The sequence below is a fragment of the Salvia hispanica genome, chromosome 5 (assembly GCF_023119035.1).
Source record: "Salvia hispanica cultivar TCC Black 2014 chromosome 5, UniMelb_Shisp_WGS_1.0, whole genome shotgun sequence".
Lineage (NCBI taxonomy): Eukaryota > Viridiplantae > Streptophyta > Magnoliopsida > Lamiales > Lamiaceae > Salvia > Salvia hispanica.
Window position 1 is genome coordinate 38,189,611 of NC_062969.1, and position 11,950 is coordinate 38,201,560.

An 11,950-nucleotide genomic window follows, 5' to 3' on the forward strand; every position below is an offset into this window, starting at 1 on the left:
GTCCGGACTATCCTTCGTACCCCCACAATGAGGCGGACGATAGGCCGGAGATGCATCCTCATGTCATAGTCCGCGGACGATCTATCCTCCGCGGAGGATAATGTGTGCTTAGTCCGGACCCCTACAATAGCGGACTAAGGGACGAAGGATGCACCGTCCGTAGCATCCTCCAGCCTCATTATGGCCTCATTATGAATGCTCTTAATTGGAGCTATTATATCAATATGAGTCACAATCAAGAGCTGATTTGGTGTCGGATCCCAGAGAAAGACAACCCTCATTACTCAATTTAGTCATATCATCTATTCTTCGGGATTACGTTCGCTTCACTATCATTAATCACTGTACTATCATACTATTATAATTATATATTCTCTCCGTCTTATAACAATATATATTTTTTATTAGACATTAATTAATTTTAATGCATAATTGATAAAGTAAAAAATAAAAAAATAAAAAGAAAAGTAATGAAAATATTGTTAGTTGAGAATAAGTTTCACTTTCTAAATTTAAAAAGTGTATATTTTTGTGGAACGGACTAAAAATGAAAGAGTGCATATTTTAGCGAAATGGATGGTGTATATGAGAGATCGCTAAAATTGATAAAAAGAAAATTCCGTTTATTTAGGGGATGATTTGGATGAATTATTTTAATTGAAAAATGGTGGGGTTGGACTTCATACTTGCTCATTTTTATAAAAGAATGATTTATACGACGACCTATTAATTTTTCTTAGTACTACTGTAGTTCATAAAAGTAATAATATTAAATAGTGTAAAAGACAGTGATAGAATAAAAATATTGCATATGTATTTGAATACTATTAATTTGGAATTAATAAATCAATGTATATTCGAATCGAAGCCAATAATTTACATTGATGTATGAAATGTCAGCAGGTCATATGATTAATAACTTGTAAATCGTCAACAAATGAGCAAGACAGGCGGAAAAAGTGCTTACGGAATTTCAGCTCCTTAAAGTCAATGAAGATATGGTTTTCAGAGACATTGCGTAAATTGGTATAAAGGAAAATGTTTCGATCTTTTCATTAGCTATGTGACATGTTTTGACTAAATACCAGCTTACTATAAAGTACTAATTCATTCTGTCTCTGTCTTAAAAACGCGTAAAAGTTAGTATATTGAAATTTAAATGTTTTGATTAAAAATATGGGTTAAAAATTGACTTTTGATGCGATGGAGATAATATGTAATCCTATCCCCTAATGGCTAATCACATTCTCTAGAAGTGGCCTATGTCTATTAAGATTTCTAACTTATACTATACGTTATATATGGCTGTAAATTTATTAGTAGTATATTAAAAAGGAGAAAAAATTTCACTCCTTAAATTCCTTCTTTTACTCCCATCCTCGTCTATAAACAAAAAATTCACATTTTCTTGTTTCTCTTTTTCACTTTAATGCACACACAACTAATGATAATATTTTTCCCGATAGAGGTAAATTAAATGGGAATTTTTTTACATATAAATATATAATTTGGAAACAAAATACAAATTCAAAGAAAACGTTATTCCTTTATTTTCTAGTGATAAATTTACTAGCGAAGAGAATACACCATATCTATCTCTTTTTTCTATTTATTTCATTTTTCCTCAATAAAAGCTATTTAGCCTTGCCAAATGGCAACCACACACACCCAACCCTCTCACACACGCACCAAAAAACAAATACTCCCTCAGTTTCACAAAGTTTGTCCCACTTTGACCCGATACTAGTTTTAAGAAATTATTTAACTTTGTATTAAATGAAGGTGTGTAGTGGAATAAGGGTCTCATATTGAGGAGATTGGTGGATGTATTTAATGTCTATTTTTGATAAAATTCCAAGTGTGACAAACTTTGTAGAAAGGACGAAAATGGTAAAATGAGACAAACTTTGTAGGTCCGTGGAGGATAACAAATACCGAGTTTAGCTATAATCTCAGTGAATTGAACTTGAATATATCAAAATCTTTGATACGAGATTTGTATAGTAGAACTCTGAAACACAACTCATTCAATGTACAAGTATTTGGAATTTAAGGGGATATACTATTCTGTCCCATATGTCCTCATTAATTAAGACCGGTTGACTTGACACGAATTTTCAGAAATAAAACAGAAATTGAGTGAAAAAATTTGGCAGAATATAAATCATACTTTATAAATTAATTTTATACATATGAATGAAATGAATTAGTGAAATGTAAAATTCATTATCAAGTAGTAACATTTCATTATCAAGTAGTAAAATGTAAGGATGTCGTAAATTGGGACAGGCGTATAAGGAAATTGATGACAATTAATAGGAGATAGAAAAAAATAGTATTTTTATTTGAATAATACTAGATAATAGTGTTACTTATTGCGTTATTGCAGTTGAGAAATGATGGTTGACTGGAGTCAATTCTGCGACAACCTTCACATTTCCAATTCTTATTCCATTCCACTTGGCTCATGTCAAATTCCTAATCCTCAATATGATGTCAATTCAACGTTAATAACACTCCCTCTTCCTAAAATTTTCATTCCCATCATTTTTATAACACTCCCTCTTCCTAAAATTTTCATTCTTTTACTATTTCGTTACATCCCATAAATTAGTCCACTTTTTTATTTTAAAAACTATTTTTTTTATCATACATTCAGTATAATAATAAAAACTATTAACAATACTTTTAATACAATTAGTTAAAAATGCTAATTTATATTTCTAAATATATCACCAACGCTTAAAAAAAACGTCTTTATTATTGGTATAATTAAAATTAGAGGACACAAATGAAAGCCTCCTAAAAAAACAAAAGATAAAGTTAAATTTTCCTTCGTTTAGCGACGTTCTTTTGGTTTCCTAAGTAGTTATTTCTAAAATTTTCCAACGCAATTAATTGCGTCTCAATTTTTATGTCCTTAAAAAATGAGTGTTTTTAGTGATTACACTTTTGAAGCATTAAGCTAAAAGGACAAATGACTCGCTTATTTTGGGACGGAGGGAGTACTACGTACTATATATTTATTATAACTTGTTGTAGGTTTTTTTTTATCTTTCACTAATCGTCCTTTTTTTATTTTTAAAATTTCTTCATGTTGTATAATTGACTCGACTTTATTTTACCCAAATAATACCCGCAAGTGTACGGGGTTATTGTAGCAAATAGCAAGCAAGAGTATATCGTATCCCACAGAGGCAATTAAGTGTAAACCTAAGTACCACGAACCAATTTCGACTACTATCCAGATGATCAATTTTGGTTTTGAAACTAACAGCTACTGAAAGCATATAAATTCAGAGATTAAAAGAAAACACTTAAACAAGAAAACAAAGAAGCAAGTTGTAGACAAAGATGAAGAAATATGCAGAATTCAAGGATCCGATGCACAACTCATAGCCTAACCCAATTGAAATTAAATTACCATTTGAAGTCTCTAGAATTGTTGAATCAATCACAGATATGAATTTAACCCTTTCCCAATGTGATAAATCCGCAGATTAAGTGTAACAATTGAAGTCCCATTCTAATTCTTAGACTTAACTCCCAAAAGATCGATTAGATTAAAGATCCCACGCAGAATCTCAACTCTCCCAAGTTTTATTGAATAAAGGTGTGAATTATTCCTATTTCAAGATTAATTATTTCACCTCCCGATTACTCTAAGAAACCCTAACACTACCAATTGGTGATCAAGCAATTGACAGGAAAAAGCACAGGAATAAAACAAACAATTACAAGAGCTAGACAAAAACGAAGTCAATTGGATTAAAACTATGAATCAATGCATCTTCACCAATAATTCTACATAAAAAGAAGTTTAACTACTCATGTTCATGGAAGAAAACAAGTCTAAACTAAAGAAAACAATGGAAAACATGATACGGAGTACAATTGGCGTTGGAATTGAAGCTTGAATCTTCAATCTTCTTCCAAGAGTGCTTGAGAGAGAGAAGGCGTGTGTTTTACGGCGGTAGAGAATGAGTAGAGTTGCCCTAGCTCTTCTTTCTTATTCTCCTCTTCCAAAAATCGCGTTTCCAATAAGAAAATCGCTAGAAATACGTACCCGGCCAGGTGGGAAATCTTCGGTATTCTCTGGAGTCTCGCAGGCTTAATTGCGCCACCCGGCCGGGTACAATTGTTGTACTGGAAAATCACCCGGCCGGGTGGGTCTTCTTCCGAACTCTTTGACCTCTCCGTGACTTCTAAGTGCCACCCGGCCGGGTGGTATTTTTGCACAATACCTCACCCGGTCGAGTGGAGGCCTTTTTCGCTTAATTTAGCCTGTTTTTGCCTAAAACACTCAACAAACACGTGAACTCCAAAACATATAGTAATTGGCTGGAAATAACCATTTTGAGCACAAAAATTCAACAATTAAGCATATCAACATACCAATCACGACACTAAAATACGAGTTTGTCAACTCCCCCAAACTTAGACTCTTATTTGTCCTCAAATAAGAATAAGAAATCATGAAGAACAAACTCATGCATAGAGGTGGAATTGATGTATTGCTTTAGAAAATTTTTCAAAACAAGTTCGAAGGTAGGAAACATACAAAAATCAACTAAACATTAATTGAAGCTACTGTCTCGTATATCGCCTGGTGTCAATGCTCTCACTAGGTTTAGGAAGTGTGATTTTCTCACTCTTCAATTTTCTTCTCACTCAAGTGTATAAGAGATAATATAAACACTCAAATCAAGTAACATGTAATGCTTACCATAGGCTTGCTCAACGTCAAACGTCTCCTCTGTTCTGATGTGAAAGTGAACCTAAGATCAGAAAGGTCTTCATTTGGGTTGTAATGTAGGATCTTTGGACGGTAGAGTGAATTTAGGCTATAGTGACTAAAGAATATAATTGAAGCACACATCTCCACAACAACCATTCGCCAAAATAATTCTCAATAACTTGACTTTATCAAGCTTCCTCCTAACTTCCAAGACCCACTTATTCAAAAACCCATCACACTTTTTATTTATTTACAAAATTCTTTTTTTTTTCTTCTAGACTTCGTCTAGCTTATACCTCCATTTTTTTTATCATATCCCTTCCTATCCTTTGTAACATTGTGCTTTTCTCCCCTCTTATAGGTTTTCACTTTAGAGAGTGGTTTAGAACATTTCTTTTCAACTATCAAACACATTTTTGGCTACGAAGGCTAACTAAGGATTTTATAAGTGTATGAGGATAATCAAAGAATGCCTAACTTCATCCCTTAAGTTCACATCCACTATATAGACTCGACATGACGAGGAGCAAGTTCTAGAAACAAAAACAAGTACCCAATCAAATCACACATGAACAAAGTATGGCTCAAATCTCACCGGGATTAGCATTGACCAAGCAAACAAGCACTTCACTCGCAATTAAATCATGAATTGATCACGCAAGTCCCTAACCATTCTAACCACAATTTTTAAGACAAAAACAATTATCATCATAAGCCATCAACCCCCTACTTAGCATCAATTATCTTACATTCACCCATATTTGAATTTGAGTCCCACAGGCGGGACTTACACCAAATGACACCAAATAAAACAATAAAAAGAAAACGAAAAATTGTTTCAAGAACACAAGTACACATCATTAGCAAGTGGAGAAAGGAGCAACCAATTCACGTCAGAACCCCCCCAAACTTATTCAAGACAGATGATAGAATAAGTTTGAAGAGAAGTGGATTGTTGAGATACCTCTATTCGGCCGGCGGCGGGAACCTCGCGTAGAATGCATGGTAAAAGGCCTGGCGTTCGGTATCACTAGTATCGAAACGAGTCTACAGCTGCTGAAGCTGCTCTCCATAATGATCCAGCCGAGTTCCAAAGTTGTCAAGTCGGGTGTCACACTGGGCCCTCCATGCCATGGCGTCCGCGTTCCAATGTTGTGCCTGGATCCACCGGGCCTCCTGTTGGTCTTGGCTCACCTGAAGTGATTGAACTCCTGCCGCAATTTCCGCCAAGTAACTGTCCTTGGATGACCTCCCTCGTAGTCGTCTCCTTTTGGCCCGGCTGCCCTGGCCATCTTCATACTCCATGGCGGGCTCTTCATCATCCTCGTTTATAGCTGCTGGAGCAGTCTCTATCTGTATGGGCTCCTCGGGGATATGTGGTTGCGGAAGATAGTCGGGGTTGACATAATTCGGAACGGCATCTGCGGCTCCTTCCCCTTGAGGGGGGTCACTCTCGATCTTCTCCAAGTGGTCTGAAGTATCCATCTTCCAATTGGTCTTGTAGCCCCATCCACTGACCACGAAAAGTTGTGGGTCGGGGAACCTAATGCACGTGTTTGGGTCTATTCTGAAGTACCCTGCGCCCCGTCTATCAACCAGAATGATGTTGGACCTCTTAAGTGTGTCCCAATCCAATATCATGGAACCGGTATCTGGTGTCCTTCCCTCAAAGCTTAATCCATATTTGATGGCCAAAGCCGCTACAATTCCTCCACAACACAACTTGTCGCCCTGTTTCTTTGACTGCCTCTCCAGGTTTTTTATTATATAATGGCCGATGTTGATCCTCATTCGTTTGAGCATTCCCCACAATACAAATAGTATTTCTGTGGACATGCTGTCTGCTTCTGTGTGAGCTAAAGGGAAGTAGACCAAGGCCTTTGCCATGTACCGAAGGACAGGGTTTCTGATTGTGTTAATCTTGGCTCTGGATGGGGTAAACACCGCTTCGCTACTGATCAAGCTCCAGAACTCGTTTCTATTATAATTAGGGGTGTCAAAACGGGTAGCGGGTATTGGGTACCCGCACACCCGACCCGATACTCATCGGGTATGGGGTACCCCCTACCCGACGAAAACAGGTAACGGGTCGGGATCGGATAATCATATTTTTGGTTTTGCGGGTATCGGGTATACCCGATACCCGCTCGGGATACCCGATAATCCTGAAAAATACCCGATTTTAGTTTAGCATTTTGTAATTTTTAATTTTAATATAAGTTTTAAATGATCTGGTGACTCAAATTTCAGCATAATTTTTTTAAATCTTTTTTTTTCTATTAAGAGTAATTAAAGTGTAGTACATATATACATACAGTAGCATATGTAGTACATTAATAATATACACTAGCATATGCCTACACACATATGTATTATATACTATACAGTAGCACACGCCACACGCATTAAATTGTGGATGTCTGTATCTAATGATTTATGGAATTCTATGTTTTTAAATGCAACAAAATACCAACATTATGTTTGATGTCTATCAATAAATTGAGGATAATGCAAATAATAATAACAAATAATAATAAAAAATAAAATAAAAAGGTCGTGTCGGGTCGGGTACTCGCAGTGTCGGGTGCGGGATACCCGACTCGGGTATCGGGTAATACCCGACACAGTGCGGGGCGGGTATCGGGACAACAATTTCGGCCAAAATCGAGTGCGGGTACCCGCGGGTACCCGTTTCGACACCCCTAATTATCATCCTCAGGCTGGGGATCCTCGAGAATGTGTTCCTCACCTTCTTCCATCAGTTGGAAGAGTTCATTGAACTTTGCGACAGAAATTATGTGTTCATCGTTAACGAGGCGGAAGGACATTGACTTGATGTTCTTCCCCGAAGACTCCACTGTAAGGGTGGTGAAGAACTCCACCGTGAGGGCCTTGTATGACCATGCTTCAAGGAGAACAGATGTTCAAGGTGTCCAGCTTGGACAAGGACATCCCAAGATTGCTGAATTCCGAGCCCGTTGAGAGTGCCCCAATTTGGATATCGGGACGGTAGGCTGTCTAGTGCTGCCAAGGCCTCCCATTTCCTATTTCCCCCTTTTCGAAGTGTGACACCCACCTTCTGCGGTTTGAGAGTTTTCGGGGCCATCAGTAGTAGGTACCTAGAAAGAGAAATATTAGTAACTCCCCCAAACTTATGTTACAGAAAAAGATGTAGGAAGATGCTCTATTCCTAACATCCTTGATGCACTATTTTTTAGCACTAAATAAACCTACAAGTATACAGAGTATATATAGTATAGCTAAAGGTCAGTATCGGATATCGAACACGGGGAAGGCAAACACAAAGTGTCTATCCTCTACTAAGACTCAATTACTATCTGGAAGAACAGAAGGTTTTGGAAAACTTTGAAAACAGAAAACAATAAAAAGCAATTAACAACTAAATGCGAATAAAACACAGAGACAATCGATAGAGATAAGGGAATCCCAGGGATGTGCGTTCACAGCTATGGTTATATAAATTCCAAACTACAATACCCTAGCACAGTTATTACTTTGATAGGACGAGTCACCTAGCTTATGCTCATGCGATGCAAACGTTGATTACAAGATTAGGGTTGTCAATCCTAACACGTAACTCCAAATAGCTCCTAAGACCCTTGAAAAGTCCTCACTCTCAATTAACAGTGTCGTTTTAAGGGAAGCTAACTGTAGCGTCTACTAAGTGGATCTAAATCGCTAGAACTCTCTCATAGTTATGAAGCTAAATCATACACGATTGTGTCACTCAATCATGAAGCATCAAGATTAACTTAGGGAAGAAACTAAGTAAAAACAAAACGGATATTAAATAGAAAATTAGAATTGTATAACCAAAGTCATTACTAACAAATCCCTAGAATCCTATGAGTTTAGTTACACATGATAAATAAGCTAAACACATAGATTGAAGGGAAAACAATTGGAACATAAAACTAAAGCAAATAAAACCCGTAGGTTGAATCCTTGTCGTTCTTCATGTTCTTGAAATCCTTCTCCAACTCCTTCCACAAGTGAAGTAGTCTAGCTTTTGATCTCTATGAATGATTTTGCAAGTAGAAGCTCTCTCTTTTTCATGAAGCTTGGTTAAACACAATTTAACCAATTTTGGGAGATAGACTCAATCCCTATGCCTATTGTTCACCAAAATCCTTGAAGGGAGATAGACTCAATCCCTAAACTCACAAAAATAATCAATTTCACCCCCCATCATGTAGTCAATGCTCAATCAACAAATCCAACAATATTATCCTCACAACCAAAGAATAGCAAAAAATTTCATACCCAACCTCAAACTTCATCTCAAGCAAGACAATGTAATCTCTCAACTTCAACAATGCATACTCAATGACTTCGCCACAAGCAAAATTCGTACCAAAACCCATACAATTTCACAAATTAAGCATAAGATTATCACCAATTCAACTTGTAAAGGCTATAAACTTCATACCCATCACACATTGCACATCATATCCATGGATAGAGAGGATTAGAGGTGAAGAACATACCTTTGTTGCTTAGAGTGAGAGAAATTTTGAAATTTAGGTGCTCCCCTTGAATTCTCAAGCAAAACCCACAATTCAAATGGTAAACTTCCTCCAAAACACAAGAATAAGTGATGGGTGGGGTGAAAATGAGATGGGTGTGTGAATTGAGTGTGAATTTGGTGTGTGTTTGTGGAGAAATATCGAAAAGAGAGTGATAGAAACGGGTGAAAGGGGGCGCCGGGTCGGAGGAAAGCATGTGAATTATTCCTATTTCAAGAATAATTATTTCACCTCCCGATTACTCTAAGAAACCCTAACACTACCAATTGGTGATCAAGCAATTGACAGGAAAAAGCACATGAATAAACTAAACAATTACAAGAGCTAGATAAAAATGAAGTCAATTGGATTAAAACTATGAATCAATGCATTTTCACCAAGAATTCTACATAAAAGAAGTTTAGCTACTCATATTTAGACCTTCCCAAGGTTTATTGAACCGGCGATTCAAACCGGAACCGTGAGAATTTACCCGAACCGAAACCGTCGATTTTTGAACCGTGGTTCGGTTCAGGTTCAAAAATTTTCGAACAGAAACCGTGCTGGAACCGCCGGTTCCAGGCGGTTCCAAACTGGAACTGCGAAAAACCGCTAGAAAACCATGAAACCAAGCCGGAACCACAAAAAACCGACGGTTCAGAACCGTAAAAAAACCACCGAAAAACCGCCGGTTCTGAACCTAAACCAAAACCGGCGGTTTTGGAACCGGAACCGTAACCGCGAAACACCCTCGCGGTTCGGTTCCGGTTCGATAATTTCCAAAACCGAAACCGGCGGTTCCGAACCGTAACCGTCAGTTCTCTGGCCACCTCTACTCATATTCATGGAAGAAAACAAGTCTAAACTAAGGAAAACAATGGAAAACATGATACGGAGTACAATTGGCGTTGGAATTGAAGCTTGAATCTTCAATCTTCTTCCAAGAGTGCTTGAGAGAGAGTAGGTGTGTGTTTTACGGCGGTAGAGAATGAGTAGAGTTGCCCTAGCTCTTCTTTCTTATTCCCCTCTTCCAAAAATCGCGTTTCCAATAAGAAATCGCCAGAAATACGTACCCGCTCGTGTGGAACTGTTGTACATGAAAATCGCCCGGCCGGGTGGGAAATCTTCGGTATTCTCTGGAGTCTCGCAGGCTTAATTGCACCACCTGGCCGGGTACAATTGTTGTACTGGAAAATCACCCGGCCGGGTGCGTCTTCTTCCGAACTCTCTGACCTCTCCACTGCTTCTATGTGCCACCCGGCCGGGTGGTATTTTTGCACAATACCTCACCCGGTCGGGTGGAGGCCTTTTTCGCCTAATTTAGCCTGTTTTTGCCTAAAACACTCAACAAACACGTGAACTCCAAAACATATACTACCTCCGTCCACCAAAGCTTGACACAGTTTACCATTTCGGTCCGTCCCCGAAAACTTGACACACTTCACTTTTTCCATTTTTGGTAGTGGACCTCATATTCCACTAACCCATTCCTACCCACATTTATTATAAAACTAATACTTTAAAAGTAGGACCTACATCCCACCAACTTTTTCAATACACTTTCCATTACATTTCTTACAACCCGTGTCGGGTCAAACCGTGTCAAGCTTTGGGGGACGGAGGTAGTAGTAATTGGCTGGAAATAACCATTTTGAGCACAAAAACTCAACAATTAAACATATCAACATACCAGTCATGACACTAAAATACGAGTTTGTCAATAATTTTTCCCTGTTAATATAAATTTCTAATTTTATCTCTACATTATAGATTTAGGGGTTGTTCGATTTGTAAGATTATATCTCAGGATTAAATATGTATTGTGTCGTGAGATTGAATCTCATAACTTTATCCTAAATAGATAATCATGTGATAATTAGTCATAACCATCTTTCTAATTAAAATAATCTCATAAATCAATTCTGAATTACCGTAACTTTATAAGATACTATTTTATTTAGGAACAGAACATATAGATATTAATTCTATTATCTACTAATATTATTTCAACTATTCTTTGTTTCATTTCGTTATAATGTTCCACCCTTCTTGATATAAAACGTATGGTAGGATTTTTATTGAGTCGTGTGTGAGTTGACTAGTGTAGTTAAATCTGCATTTCTTTGGTGGAGGGCTAGCCGGCTAGCTACACTAAATAAATTTATGTTCTAGATGTCATTATTTAAACATTTTTCAACCACACTTTGAAGTCATAAGCAATGACCAGAGCAACCGGGTCAACATTTCATTTCACACTGCAGTATGCTGAAATTCCACATTTGCACTAGAATGTTGTATAGTAAGCAAATAACTACTAACTAAAATATTAAACCTGCTTCTGGAAGGGTCAATTGTCTCAATAAATTCATCCTACAACTTTTTTTTTAAGAAAATGCATCATGTTTCGTGATCTCTTCATTTTTGGAATTCATCGAAAGGGAAAGAGGTTTTGACGGATTTTGTATGGAATTATTTGTGAAAAAGGAATGAATTTGTGTTTATGTATCCAAACTTTGATATGCCAGGTCTAACCTAGATTTTTCCACGGTACAATACACAATTACATGACACAAAATTAAAATTACTATACAAATATATATAGTACTCCATCAATTTTATAGTAGTGGAGTCATTTTGCCTTTTCGATAAGTACTATAGAAGTGGAGTGTTTCCCTTTTTAGTAAAA